Source organism: Physeter macrocephalus, chromosome 8, assembly GCF_002837175.3.
Source record: "Physeter macrocephalus isolate SW-GA chromosome 8, ASM283717v5, whole genome shotgun sequence".
NCBI lineage: Eukaryota > Metazoa > Chordata > Mammalia > Artiodactyla > Physeteridae > Physeter > Physeter macrocephalus.
In genome coordinates, this window is record NC_041221.1 from 123951632 (window position 1) to 123966874 (window position 15243).

The 15243-nt window shown below is 43.5% G+C and overlaps 1 protein-coding gene and 1 long non-coding RNA gene across 3 annotated transcripts in view; one reads left to right on the top strand and one right to left on the bottom strand.

Annotated features, from left to right (window-relative positions):
- The window catches only part of MARCHF3 (membrane associated ring-CH-type finger 3), a 151281-nt gene extending 143844 nt beyond the window's left edge, over window positions 1-7437 (bottom strand). The window contains exon 1 of one of the 2 annotated variants that reach the window (XM_055086734.1): window positions 7420-7437. The gene's annotated coding sequence lies outside the window, so the exon portion shown is untranslated. Of the gene's footprint in view, window positions 1-6478; window positions 6725-7419 lie in introns of those variants that run through there. The other variant, XM_024118331.1, reaches the window with a different exon arrangement.
- LOC129392342 (uncharacterized) lies at window positions 6932-14455 on the top strand. Its single transcript, XR_008618113.1, has 3 exons — window positions 6932-6955; window positions 8967-9231; window positions 14382-14455. It is a non-coding gene; the product is annotated as an uncharacterized lncRNA (long non-coding RNA).
- The last annotated feature ends 788 nt before the right edge of the window (window positions 14456-15243 follow it).

A 15243-nucleotide genomic window follows, 5' to 3' on the forward strand; every position in this document is an offset into this window, starting at 1 on the left:
GAAGCCAAGTCAGGAATGGAGCAGAGACTCTGAGCATGGAAGGGGCAGGCATGGATGATAGTTTTATGAAGTGTTAAGACTAGGGCTAAAGCAGAAAGTCTGGGACTATGATTCAGTTATTACTACCATGCAGACTTTTGGTGAATATCCTGTGCATGTCCTTTTAAGGCCTTGCAGGTGTTCACCTGTAATTCTTTGCAGCCCCTAGTGCACCTAGCAACTATTTCTTGAATACTGTCTCTTGAGAAGCTACAAGATGACAGGTGTGGTCCCTGCCCTCAAGGGGCTCCCAGTCTGGAGGGGGGGATTACAGGACGTAAAGACTCTGCTGGCTGTATACAACCAGGCCAAAGAAGGGCATGGAAAAGGTTCCCAAAGGTGCTAATACTTGAACTGCATTTTGAGTTAGCTAAGCTGAGAAGAGGTGCTACCTATGATAGGTATTCAATTACTACTTGATAATTCATTTCCGTTCATTTTGATTTGTAATGATTACCTGGAAGATTGTTCAAGGACTAGGAGATAGTTCTTATCACCACTGTTTTTATTATTGTCAACCAAAAAGATAAACCTATCCATTTTAGTGTCTAGGGGTATAATCTGAAAAATACTATACCCTACCTTTGGCTGAGGTGAGGAGTGCACTTGTAATTTTTCTAATTACAAGACATCTTCTCGTTATACTTATTTCATAGCAAAAAGTTTTAAAAGCTTTTGAAAAGATCCCATTTTGTTCACTTGAAATGTGTGTGTATATTTTAGCATAAAATATACTTGGCAGCTGCTAACATAATTGGGTGGCTACGTCTTGCAAAAACTTGATTTCTTTTTAATCAAATTTTCAGAATCATTCTGGGTTTCTTGCTAGTGCTGCAATAGTGAGCAATAAATACATCATTAGATCAATGGTGGTCTGATGATGGATTACTCAAAAGATAGTTCCAGCCAAGAAGAATAAGCCCAGAAGTCTCACTGTGCAAAGATTAATAAAATATTGTTTAAAACATAGATACTGAGTTAATATAGCAGGGAAGAAAACACTGCAAAATACAACAGAACAGCCGTGGGTTTATAATGTAGCGATATTGATCATGGATTTTCCAAAGTATTCTAGAGCAGCCACAGTATTATATATGTCTCTGATTAGACTCAGAGATGAGAAGGAAAAAGTTATTAAAAAAAAAAGAAAGAAAGAAAGAAACTAACCAGGGGAAGGCCTGCTGCTATAATAAATTATTTAAAGCAAGCAGGGCTAGTAGGTTGTGAAGACAATATAAAACAGAATCAATGCTTCCAAGAATCCCCAAACCATCAGCACCTCTATAAATTTCTTACCACCCTATCTGGCATTTTACTGGAGGTATTTCTTTCCCACCACTCTCTCCATCCCATCCCAGCCGTGACCCTTCACTTTTTGCCGGTTCTTTTCTCAGAGCTTAATATTTGTCTTTCTTCTGTAACCCAGGATGCTGTCTTCAGTTATATTTCTCAGCTTGTATCAGAAGAGTGTCTGTAAGGACACAGATGAGTGAATCTGTCACTTCATTCATCTGGATCTTAAATTTCCCATAGAAACTATGTGCTGGGTATATCTAATAAGATACATATAACAACATGACTTTAATATTATCCTTCTTCTTCTTCTTTTTTCCTAATATTGTTATAGTTAAATCCACAAAGTTAAAGCTAGAGTAGAACTTCTATAGCTCAATGAGTGTTCTATGAGTAGAAGGTATTATTGGATCCAAAAAACCAAAGTGAATGTAGGAGCTTAAGGGGGCATTATAGAGGAGAAAGAGTCAAAATGGCTAAAATTTAAGTATTAGGAGCTGTTAAAAGGGCAGATTGATTTGAAAAGTAAATTTTTTATAAGTAGATTTTCACAATGGGAATAAGGGTATGGAAAGAAGGGCCAAAAACTTGAAAAGAATTTGTCAAATTCTTTTTGCCAAAGAATTTTGCCAAAGGTATGCCATGGCCAAAAAAAAGGAAAAAAAAAAAAAAGAGTGAGAATTGTTGCTTAGAAGATTGTAATGACCTGTAAAAGGAAAAAAAAAAAGAGTGAGAATTGTTGCTTAGAAGATTGTAATGACCTGTGGCCCACTTTCCAGAAAAGTAGCATTCTGCTGTAGTTTTTTAACTGGGCACAAATCAGTACCATTGTATAATCAGGGGCTGTGATTATACCTTAGGCTTTGGAAATTTTCTAGGTCCATCCAATCATGCAGAAGCTGGGCAAATAAAATATAAGCAAGTTCCTTTTGTCAGTGTAAAAACATTATTAGCAGCATAACATGACTCAATAGGCAAAGAGTACAGGTCTAAAATATTAGTCCTCCAAATTCTACATATAGGCTTTGCTGCCTTTGGGTTCTTTGACCTTTTGCAAATTACTTGCCATTCCAAGTCAAGCCTGGATGGTTAAGGTCAGGATCACTGAACCAATTATTATATATGGTGGTTAGCTTTAGAAAGAAAACTGTTCCAAGGTCACAGTCAATATAAAAAAAATTCTAAGAGGTGAAAAAAAACCTGTAGATGATATGAATGACTAAGCATGAGTCTATCATCTCATCAAGAAGCTAAATAAAAACAATTCAAAACACATGGGCAACGTCTCAGTTAGTGGTGTCATCTTTGAATGTGAAAGACAGAATCTAAATAGGGTTGGCTCTCGGTATCCACGGATGAGGAACCTGCAGATATGGAATGCCGACTGCATTCCACAATTTTATATAAGGGGCTTGAGTATCCCCGGATTTTAGTATCTGCAGGGGTGGGGGTCCTGGAACCAATCCCCCGAGGATACTGAGGTATGACTGTATTATGATCCTTTTGTGGCTGCTGTTTGCTCATCCGTAACGAAGTGGGAAAAAATCCTCGCACTCAAAGGATTAAGGTAAGCAACGTAGGTTGCTATAAACATGCCTGCCAAGTGTTCCTCAGAACATAAATTGCTCCATAAAAGTCTCACTAACAATCCAGTGGCCTGGAAGAATCTAAGTTCAGTGTCCCAGCCTATACAGGTCCTTTTGTCATCAAGGAAGTAAATATTCTGGGCACTTCTGACCTCAGAGAAGTTATTTGTTTTTTAGGTACCTGGAGGGTAGAAAGAGGGAAGGGCAACAATTTCTGACAGATCCCTTCTTTTTTAAACTTTATCTAGGAGTCTTACACTAAGAACTATGCCAGTCTGAAATGGGAGAACAGAATCTGAAGGTCAGTATCAAACTACATATAAAAAAGCTAATTGGCAATAATTAATACACCAGAATCACACTGATTTGAAAGGAGAGGCAGCAATCAATTCTCAACCCCTCTCCCTGTGATGCTAAGAAAATCTATGTACTTGATTAATTGGACACCTCAAAATACTTCTAAGATGACTTTCTGAAAATGAGACTCCCTGGGCCTCTGGGTAGGTGGCCTGAGACACTCTTGCGACCAACAGGCAGACCAGCTGCAGCTTCCCAAGAAGCTCCTTGACCTCAGATAAGTCTGTACTAGCCCTGCTGAGGTCCTAGCCCCCAAGCTCGAAAGAGTATTAGTGAGTCAAAGGTGGCTCTCAAGGATTGGGATTCTTCTACCTTTCAGGGAGAAATGCCCAACAATGTGAGTTAGGACTGACAAAGTTACCCCAGAGCACCCCCAGGAACTCACTGGACCTGGAGTAGGGAATGGAACAGGCTGGGGTGAGGTCTCAAACTACCTTGCTTGCCGAGACAGACTTCCTTAGAATTGAGGCTAACCTGGTTAGGGGATTGCTAAGGAGTCCAAAAACACTTCTGAAGACAGAACAAAAGGTACCATTGTTGAGGACAGAGAGTTAAAACATTAGCTATAAATTTCACATGGCTGGTAAATGCCACCTGGAAATTTTGGAACAATTATTTTTTGAATCAACTCACAGACTGTAATTGTTCTTTTATATCATAAATGCCATTCCAGCGTTGCTCAAAATATGGTGAAAGGATCCCTGACATCAGAATCACTTGTGGGTGCATGTTAAAGATGCAGATTCCTAAGTCCCACCCCAGATTTCTGAATCTCGTCTTGGAGACTAGAGTCCAGCCCATGAACTGAATTCTTAAGGAGCAACCCAGTTGACTTAGGTGATCCATATCAAGGCAGGAGAATTATTGTGTCTACATAGTCCATCAGAAATGTAAAGACACAGATTAGGGATTAGAATATTTTCCCCCAATGTTTAACTACCATAAAAATGAAAACAACACTTGTGATGAGTTCTTAAGAACCATTCCAGTATTATCTACCCACGTATAATAAACACCGTTATTAAAAGATAATTATGAGCATAAAATTATTGGGTAAAATATCAACTGTGCTTCTCAAAAATATTGCCTTTATTTTGTCACCAAAAGTAATTATGCTGTTAAAGGAATTTATAGTTTTTTAAGTATCAGTCAGTTTGCTGCAGGAAATTAATAAGCTGTTATACTCCTCCCATACCCTTTTAGTCATCAGAAGTTGTGTGATAAAGGCTTTTTTTCTTATTATTTTTTAAACTATAAATTGTGAACCATTGCAATTAGTGATTAGGCTGAATATGAATTTATATCCAAGTTATAAATTCCTAAAAATACATTTCATTAGAATTACCAAGGCAGTCCAGAGCTAGTAGATTAAATAGCCTCTGTATTAAAGCTCTATTTACTTCTGTTAAGATTTTTTATTTTTTTGGTGCAAAACAATTCAGTTTTAATGCATTCTCTTAAGAAGCAAAAGGAAACAGTTTCTGATATACATGCTACTGCAAAGCAGTAAACCAGTGTTGCATGGTTATGTGACAAGCACCACATTTCTTTTCTAGAGGGATTTTTTTTCCCTTATATACTCCTCCTTCCCAAACCATGCGTATTAATTACTTCACAAAATACAGTTTGCCATTTCTGAAGAATCAAACACTCGTTTTCTCCCTCACCAAAAATCACACGTTCAGACTGAATTCTGAATGAAAATGGACTTGAGAGGCAGGCTTTGTTTATAGCATGTTGTTTCTACTAAGGGTTGCCCCCTACCCACGTTCCACCCTAGTGCTCCCACTGAAGTGTACATGTTATGTTTTAACAGATGGGCTGGCTGGTGGCTGCTGGGCTATAAAACAGGAACTGGGAATCTGCTTGGAGTGGTATAGAACTGAATGCTCATAAAGTTCATGGACATATACTGACCCAGACAGACTAGGAAGATCCAAACATGCTTATACACACACTCATCATACACCCCACAGATCAGAGGGTCCACCTCTCTACCCAGAGGAAGTTCAAGGCTGTTTTTCCCTCCATATCTCTATTTCATTTGCTTATCAATTTTATACACACACATATAAGTACACACATATGTAGGCACATCTACATATGCATGCATAGCTATATATCTCAATGTTTTTATACATCCTAAAGGATCAAAATATTCCCAATTCTGTTGCCAAGTCTCTACCTAGTACTGTCAATAAGCTCTCATTCACATCAAATAAGAATTACAAGAAAATATTGCATTCAATTCTATTTAGTACACACATAATATAAACTACATGTATGTAATTGCCCTCAAAAAAACCAGCTGCTTTTACCCCTTACCAATGAGAGAGAGAGAAAAAAATCTATCCCAGACTGAGTCACAGACATAAAGTGTCAGGTTTAACCTTGAATCCTCTGTTGTCAGTTCCTGTCACAACTTCATCACTTAAACACACAGGTGCTCAAACAAACACCAACCGACCAGCCTGGTGGTCGTTTTCACGGCCTCTTCTTAGATTCCCCGAGGCCTCCCTGCACTGGGACAGTCACCAGTTACCCCCGGTCCTAACGAAGTCCTTTGGACACACCTTGCAGGTGGATGTGGAAGTCTGAGCACCTCGTGAGGGATGCGGATTCAAGTGCTAATAAAAAGTAATTACAAAGTTTAATATCCGCGCTGTCAATTCCTTTCAATAACTGCAAAGCTCTGAAGCCCCTGCTACGGAACCCGACTGGTCTTAAAGTTCTCTGACCCCTAAAGATGCACCCGGAGCCCGATGATCGCTGGCTCGGGCTACGCATCAGACACACACAGGACTATCTCGTCTCACCGACGCCGGCGCGTGTTAATTTTTCAGGAACCCGTCTTCAAACATCTAGGAACTGCTGTCCGCACGCCACTGGACTCGAAGGCCGCCCCTAGCGCGCGTGTCGCCGCTGCAGAGGGCCAGGGGACGCGTCCCCGGACCCCACCTAATGATGGCAATTACAACATGCCAAGTTCTTGCGAACGCAGAGCCGCGTCCCGAGCTGAGTTGGGACGCTTTGAAACGAAGTTCGGGAGTTGGGGGTGCTGGCAAGGAGTGAATCCCGTCAGCCCTGACCTCCCCACAGCCGACACGCTCGGACGGACAGATCGACGCGCGCCAGGACGCGTCCAGTAGCCCATTTGCCGAACAGCGCGAGAGGAGCCGCTCCCCTTGCGCGCGGCGACTCACCCTCGTCGACGAGTCCAGATGGCAAACCGACGCCCCTGCTGCGGGTCCTGAATCCCAAGTTGCCCCGAACCGGCGACAGCTCTCGCCCTAGCCCACCGGGGCACATTGGCTCCGGCAGGCACCTCGGAGGGAGCACAAACCTGGCGGCCGCCCCAGCTCAACAGCTGCCTGGAGCGCGCTGACAATTCACGGACCTGCTCAGCGAATGAGACGGACAGCAGGGCTGAAGCAACTGGGATCCGAAGGGAGGCGGGGCCGGGCGGCATGAGGGGCGGGGTCAGATCGGGGCTCGCCCCTCGGGGGCGGGGCGCTCTTCAACGCGTGACTGGCGGAGCTCGCAGCCAATCAGGGTGGCGCCCGGGCCTGGGGAGGCCGCGGGCGGTGCCGAGCGCCCGGCTCCGCCCCGCCGCCGCCGTCCAATCGCCGGCAGCCGAGGGCTGGCTGAGAGACGCGCCCACGGCTGGGAAGTTGGCTGAGGTGAGAAACCGGGGCTCTAGGCTGGCGCTGTGGGGGCGGCTGCGGCGGGACCCCGACTCCTCGGAAGGGAAGTGGCGGCCCCGGAGGGCCCCTGTGGGCCTGGGGCCGCCCGAAGCCGCCACGTGTCGGCGCGCTGTGGTGCAAGAAGCCCAAGCACTGCGCGGGCCGAGACTGGGTCTACACCGCCCACCCCTGGCGCCCGCAGGAGGTGCGGAACTTGGCTCTAAACGAGGCCCAGCAGTCGGAGGAAACTGAGACCCAAAGAGGGTGGGTCCTGGGCCGGATCACCCAGCCGCGGTGGAGGCCAGGGCCCGGAACTGGGAGCTGCGGGCTCCCTGAAAAGGCTCTGATTGCGGTCTGGTGGTTATCTCCGAAACAAAACTCCAACTCCGCCCGCCCCCACTGGAAGGTTCGCGACACATCCCTCACCCCTGCCCGTCACACCACCAGCAGCGGGGACTTACCAGACGCCTAGGCGCCCCTCCCGACTCAAGGCGCCCGGGCACTTGCGCAGAGCCCGGGGGCGAAAGGGAGGCAAGGGCGCTGGACGGTCGGGCTGCCCGGCGGGATGGCATCCCCAGCGGTGGCTCCCCCTGCTGCTGTCCCTGGGGCCTGCCGGACGGACCAGGACCGTCTTCGCGGACTGGAACACCGCAGAGCCAGCCCCGGCCGTCGCACTCTGCACGCCCTCGCACCCTCCACTTCGGCAGCCCCTGCGCTTAGCTTAGAGACCCCCGTAGTGGCGGGCCTGGGGGCAGCCTGAGCTCGCTGGGTCAGTCGTGGCTGAGTGGCCCTGAAGGAAGGCTTTGGGGGCTCTGCCCTTCCTGGCCGTTCCGGTCGCTGCTGCTCGTTTTGTCGGCGGCTCAGCTCTTCAGCCGGGGTTTAAGCCCTTACCTTGGCTTCAGCACACATACATAGGGAGCTGGGGGTATCAAGAGTCAAAAAGCGGAGCTGGGTGTTGCTTTCCAGACTGAGGCCTAGAATGTTAGTAAGCCCTCGACTCTAGACTGGGCGTGGGAGTGGTCTCTGTGTGCCTAGAACTGCACCTGCCACAGGTAGACACCCAACCCGTGTTAGTAAAATGAAGGTGTGCATGGCAGGCGAGGGGTCAAGCTCCCTGGTGCCTTGACACAACTGACCATTGTCTGCCTCAGATCCCAGAAGTCCTAAAGGTTTTAGTCTCTCAGTATGGGTAACTATTCAGACTATCATATACGAGGGAGTATGGATCTCCACAGGTGTTATTTCAGTGGCTGCCTGGCCCCCATAAGGACCTGCGTCATACGTAGCCCACCTCTCATGAGCAGGTTCTGATGAGGGTCATTGGCAGAAGGAAGGCAAAAGTCCCATGGCTGAAAAGTAGTGAAATGGCCCCTCTAGCAGGGAAGCCTGGATCTCTGAGGTGAGCTCTGGCTTGGAGTCAGTTTCAAATTGTGTCACCTCAGCTCCCTGTCTCAATGGGGAAAAGCAGGCAGTCAGGTGGGCAAGAAAATCAGGGTCTGGACAGTCCTTATTAGGCCCTGAAAGATTGATTAGTGATGCAGAAATTGTGCATATTTAAACCTTTCCTCATCTAATGAACCAAAAGACTGGTACAGGCAAGGAGGACCATTCCATCCAATTCCAACAGTTGCTTAGCATGCTGTGGAGTGGCCTGGGAGACTGGCCTTTGCCCACAAGGAATTAGATGTAGACCACGTGAATGGAATATATACTAAGTCTCTCTATGCTGAATACGGGATGGGGGATAGAGGAAAAATGTATTTCCTTGGATTTTTTTCCCACTCCTGGATATGACTGGAGAAAAAGTTTGCCAACAGTGTTTACCATATTAACACCCTGTGAAGGTTTTTCAAAGATGCTAATGATTATTTTAAAAATCACCTTGGTAATAGGAGCCAAACATTGGCAGTTGACTGTACTTGATGTAGTATTTATGTTAAATGATGAAAAAAGGAAATAGGGGACTTCGCTGGTGGCGTAGTGGTTAAGAATCTGCCTGCCAATGCAGGAGACACGGCGGGTTCAAGCCCTGGTCCAGGAGATCCCACATGCCACGGAGCAACTAAGCCTGTGCGCCACAACTACTGAGCCTGCACTCTAGAGCCTGCGAGCCACAACTACTGAGCCCATGTGCCTAGAGCCTGTGCTCCACAACAAGAGAAGCCACCGCAATGAGAAGCCTGCGCACCGCAACGAAGAGTAGCCCCCACTCGCCGCAACTACAGAAAGCCCGTGTGCAGCAACGAAGACCCAAGGCAGCCAAAAATAAATAAGTAAATAAATTAAAAAAAAAAAAAGGAAATAGGAAATTTCAGGAAATAAGTTACAACTGAGCAAGTGACTTCCATGTCCCAATTTCCAAGGTTTTCTGTTTGTTTCATACAGACATTACTGTTATGGGTTCCTGGACAAGCAACTGGTCTCATTTTCCCTTATAGAATGGATGGCATTGGAAGTCTGTAGATTACAATTCATATTTCCACACCATGTTCTGTTGTAATTGTATTTGACAGGAGCTTATCACTCAGGCACAGACTTACTCCATTTGTTGCCAGTCCCCCTAATGATCTCTTGAGTTTAGGCCATCCCCATATTCTACAAGGGAAAATTAGACCTGTTACTTGTCCAAGGACTCATTATGGTCCTATTTGTATTAGACAAACAAAAAAACATGGAAATCTGGACCTGAAAATCACTTGTTTAGTTTCACCAAAAGAAATGTTCTTTCCCCCAAAGGAATGAGGAAGTTTATGGTATGGCTTGGGAATGAGAAGATTGAGGTGGGACCATGGAAGCAAGGCTGGTCCCTTTGTGGATGGTGAGCAAATTTGCCTTCAGGCACTGTCATCCACCTCTTTCACTGAAAGAGTGTTTTGGGACCTTCTAAATTTCAATAGGGTGTGACTGATAGGAGCTGTGGGTTCTAATCTGAGTGGCTGCTGTGGTGAGTGCTCCTGGCAGTCACTTAACCTCTGTTCACCCTTGCTTCCTTGATCATAAAACAGCAGTGGCAGCATCCACTGTGTTTATCTGCTTAAGGCGGACACCATAATGATGGTGACACAGCACTGTAAATGTACCAACTGCTGAAATGGAGAACAAAATAATGTTGAAATTGGAAAATGGTGGGGCCTGAAGAATTCCTTTTACACTTACAATTTCTGTTCATTTTAATCTCAGTGGATTACTGTCCTTTCATTCTACGAATGGAAATGAGGGAAAACAGCCCGCACAATCCTTATTCTTTGATTACCAAATGTTTCAGAAGCTTTACTTAAGTGAAAAGTATTTTCCCCCTTTCCCATGTCTACCACCTCTCCTAACATATATTCAGCTTGGAAAATTATTCAGAATTTGAACAGGTTGAGCAAAGAAATGCAGTCAGAAGTAGCAGATTCTAATACCAGCTATGCTGTGTGTTCATTATGAGACCTTGGGCAAGCCGTTAACAGTCCCCATACCTTAGTTTCCCACCTGTGAAACTACAGTGATACTTCTGATTAATTTCACAGAGGTAGGAGAGATAACTAATGATAAGGCACTTTGAAATATTAATTGTAATATAGACTACAAAATATCATGTAGGTGTTTTTGGCAAACTAAAGTATGGTGTTAGTTTGTACACCACAACTAGGAGATATTTTTGTATCAGAGAGAGTACTCTGGCACAATATCTGTGGCCAGGGTGATACCACCCACAAAACAATGAAAGCTTATTGCATTTGAATGAAAATGTCACTGTTCCATATGAGAGTTATATTGCTACAGACCCAACTAAGTAAAAAATATTATAACAGAAATGGGTGGGGAAGGGAAGCCTCTATTCCACAAAAACATGGGATTTCCTCACACATGCCCCAGAAGAAAAACTACATTGAACTTCTTAAAAATGATGCCACTATGTGAGTACAAGTCTGATGAAAGACTGGAATGATCGTGAGAAAATGGCCTGATATAAAAATTAGACAGACTGGTCAGAAGTACACCAGAAGATAGACAAATAGTCTTAATTTAAAAATTTCATAACAAAATGAGTAACACTGAGGAATTAGACACTGGGGAAGGGAGGATCATGTGCTCAGGGAGGAAAAATGGACTCCTAACCTAAGTAAAAAATAGGAACAGTAAGGCTACTAAGAAACAGGACGAAGAATATGGGCTCTGGAAATAGCATAGACCAAGGGTTGGATTTTCTTTCCACTGCTTCCTAACTTTGAGACCTTGGACAAGTACCTTAGTTTCTCAGAGCCAGATGGAGTGGGGGTGGAAGGTGATAAGGTTTTTCTTACTGGCTTGTTATGCATCTCAAACAAGAGTCTCAAACTCTCAGCACAGGGCCAGGCTGATAGTGGGCCCTCTACCAGTAATAATTACCTCTAATATTAATTGAGCAATTATTTTATGCTCTGCACTGTTCTGAGCCTTTTCATCTAATGACTCACTTGATCCTCACAACTACCTTATGATGTCGCTGCCATCTCTTCCTCACTTTCTATCTATGTGGAAGTACTATTCCAGGAATAGTATCCTGCTATGCAGTAAAAGTCAAAATTCTCTTTTTATAGGTACTGGAGATATTCCAAAACTCTTATTTTTCTATAGGCAACCTCTTCCTTGAACATACTAAGAAAGAAAATAGCATTTAAAACTACCATTGTCTTACTTTCATGTGGAGTGGGCTAATACAGCTGTTCCTGGTACCTAGAAAATCAGGCTACAGTGAGCACTCGGTAGCACATACATTACAGCAAAGCAAATGAGGGATTCAGAGTTTGGCAGAAAGAAGGCCATAGAAAACAAGTGCTTCAAAACTCCAAACAAATTTCCAGATCTCAGATTGTAAGCTAGAAGATTTGGGCTTCTAAACAGTGTGCTCATCATCTGGGTTTGGGTTTAATGGAAGTTAGTTCCCTTGAGGCAATACTATTGGAATGATAACTGGCTAGCCAAAGAAGGAAAAAAATGGATGATCCCTTAGAAATGAGTTCTATCATTAGTTATTATGAATACCCCAAATTATGACAAATTCATGTGTAAGTATGCCAGGGAAAAGTAGCCATGCACTATAATACACACAATCATTTATTACCCAAGAGAATTTAGGTGCTAATGTGCATGGTATTGCATCTGTGAAATTCTGAAACTCACAAAGGATTCCAAGATATAAAGCCAAATAAAACATAATACAGAGGGAAATGATTTTGATTATGTAACATTTATATATAGCATTTCATTTTACATTTGAAATTGCTTTTCAGTTATTGGTTTATTCTTCACAGCACACCTGGGGAGTACATCCGTGCTGTTATCCTCTGTTCCCAGCTGAGGCAGCTGAGACTGAAAGAGGCAAAGTGTTTTGTCCAAGAGCACAGCAGGGGCAGGGTGACAAATCATGCATTCATTCAATCATGAGTCTATTCAGCACCTACTCTTGGCAAGGCACCATGGTCTGTGGTGTACAAGGTGGGTACTGTATATGAGGTCCCAGCATTGCAGGAGCTTGCAGTCTGCTGGGACAATAAGTGGTTTGTGGATTTTGTCTTCCGGAGTGATCTAGACAGCAAGGACCAGGGTTTAGAGGAGGAGAGGGTGAGTCCCCTAAGATTCCTAGAGACAGTGGGATTTGAGACCCTTGAGAGATGGGTAGAATTTTGGCAAATAGAGGCTGAGGGTGGTGGGAATGACACAGAGACACAAAGATGGGCAAATTCAAGATGTATTAGAGACTGTTTGACTGAAGCAGGGCAGTTGAGGAAAAAGGGCTGGAGAGGGGAAAAGAGCAGATTTTCCAGGGCACTGAATTCCCAGCTAAATATATAGATTTTAGCCTGTGGGCAATGGGCACTGGACTCATTTCTGACTTCTCCCATTCACTCATTATTCTAACTTGTATTGAGTGCTATTATTATATGCTTAGTTTCCAGGTATTTTCCCATACATCAGCTTTTCTAAACTTCACAGCATTCCAACAAGATACATGTTATTTTTCCCTCCTTAAGTGGATGAAAAAACGATCATGTAGGTAATAACTGACAGATGAGGAATTCCAAAGGAGCACTCTTCACTTCCTCATGAATATATACTTATGGGGCGAATGAGTGCAAATTCTGGACAGTGTACCCATCTAATAATACGCCCCTCACTCTAGCCATTGTCTTTCCAGAAACAAAAAGTAAACAGGCTAGAAATAAATCTAATTTCTTAACATGTAAGTTATTCCATATCTAAAGTCAGCTCCAAGTTAAAAAGAGAGACAAAGGGTATTTCCCCCATCCTCTCTGCCCTACAATTAACAACAAATGTCTGCATTTTTATAACTTTAGTCTTGTGAGTATCTTTAATACATTCTGACCTCAGCTTAGTGTTTCCAGTAAACCAGAATCTCTTTCTGGAGTTGGTCAATTCTATCCCTCATCCCTTCCCCTTAGCATGTAACCTAACCTATTTATCTTAGTGCCCTGTGAGGTCTCCATCTCAGCTTGAATTTTGCCAATCAAGAAATAGCTTTTTCTCTCCAGATACAGGCTACTAATTAGCATTTTTACTGTTTAATCATCAGGACTAAAATACAAGTGAGGGAAGCATTACTGTTAACCCAAAAATATTTAGAAAGGAAAAAGATTGCTTACTTAAATCTTTCTGTAAAGGAATAAAGAGATGCTCTAAGGAGGTGGGTGGATGTTTAGGTGACATAAAAATTAAAAGTGAAAAAATTTAACATCTGTTAAGTCGGGTGCTTTTTATCTCAATCTGGTTTTGTGGAAGAGTTTTCTTTGAAAATGCCTATCCATGATCAGTCAGGGAAGTCTTCCTCCAGTGTAAATATCTACCACAAATGACAGGCCAGTTTTGACTTTCTGCATGAAGACAAGTGGAAACCACCAAAATGGGGCATTTAAAAATTCTAGATGCAATACACAACATTCTCCTATCTCTCGACCCTCTAGTGCCTTGTTTGGCTTTGCCCAGATTGTGTTTTATGACCCAAGCCATAGATTCATGAGTAAATGGTTGAGTGTTTCTCCATGTTTGTTTGTTTGTGTGTGTGTGTGTGTGTGTGTGTGTTTTAAGAAGTTGAAAGAAAGTACAGTTAATAGGTAAGGATGATTAAATTTCATCTCAGATCTTAAGATCTTAAGGATGTCCTGTGAAAGATATGGGAAACAAGCACTAGACCAGAAAATTGTACCTGATTTCTCCTGTCTTAAAATGCATGACTTTTCCCTCTGATTTCAAGTAAAGCAATGGGCTGAGACGTGGTGACCTGTGTTTCACTGAGGAAAGTGATGAAACTAATTCATAATATTTTGACTTCTAGATCCGTAAAGCTGGCATGCTTACCTTGAGATATGGAGAAAACAGGACTTTGAAAGACTCACAGGAAATCAGACAACTTATTGTAACCTTTTGCATCTCTTTACAGAAGAAAAATCCACCATGGGTACTTCTGGGGATACTCCGTATTGATGGAAGAAAGTGTTCAGAGTACCAAGTGAATCTCATTGAAGGCATGTATTAGCATTAATTTCTCCTAACCATTGAAATGAAGCCTACATGGCTCTTTCTCCCCTTAAGATGTTCAGCAAAAATGCTGAGACTCTCAAAGATTATTGAGGTAGAAACATGCTGGAATTAACCTTATTTAAAAAATAATAACTATGCAAAATAGATAATTTCCCCAACCAATAGGCTTCCTGTATGGAGGCTCTTTAGACAGGAGCTTCTGAATTCTCACGGAGGGCTAATGGGATATCGCAGGTAGGAAAATGTTGTGTGAGAAGTTAAATGACATTTCAACTTGGTGTCTGCCAAAGACCAGTCTAGGAGTCCCCAAGAAACGAGTATGTCAGCTGACCAAACCCTAGGAGTTTCTGTGGGGAGGTTGTTGGTCTTGTCCTGACTCAAGGACCCAAGGTCTTGAGTTATAGCAACCCTGTAAGGCTATCAAGGAACTCTTGCTAGCCTCCACAATAAGCATTACAGTATTATCCACAGATATAAGTACTCAATAAATTTAATTGTTAGCAGGTCCCGAGCTTAATCAAAGGAGACAACTTCCCTTGGGAATAAAACCAAAACCTTCAGAGGCCCAAGGAGGAAAGAGCATGTTCAATGTCAAGTAGCCCCAGAGAGTTCATGCTCGCTTGGGATTCCTGGCTCAAATCAGCTGTGGTGGGCGTGAGGGCACTAATTCGCATTCAGAGTCACAGAAACTATTCAATTGTAAATGAACTGGAATATGTAATTGGACCTGGCCCTTGAAATTTTTGTGGCCCTTTCAAAGC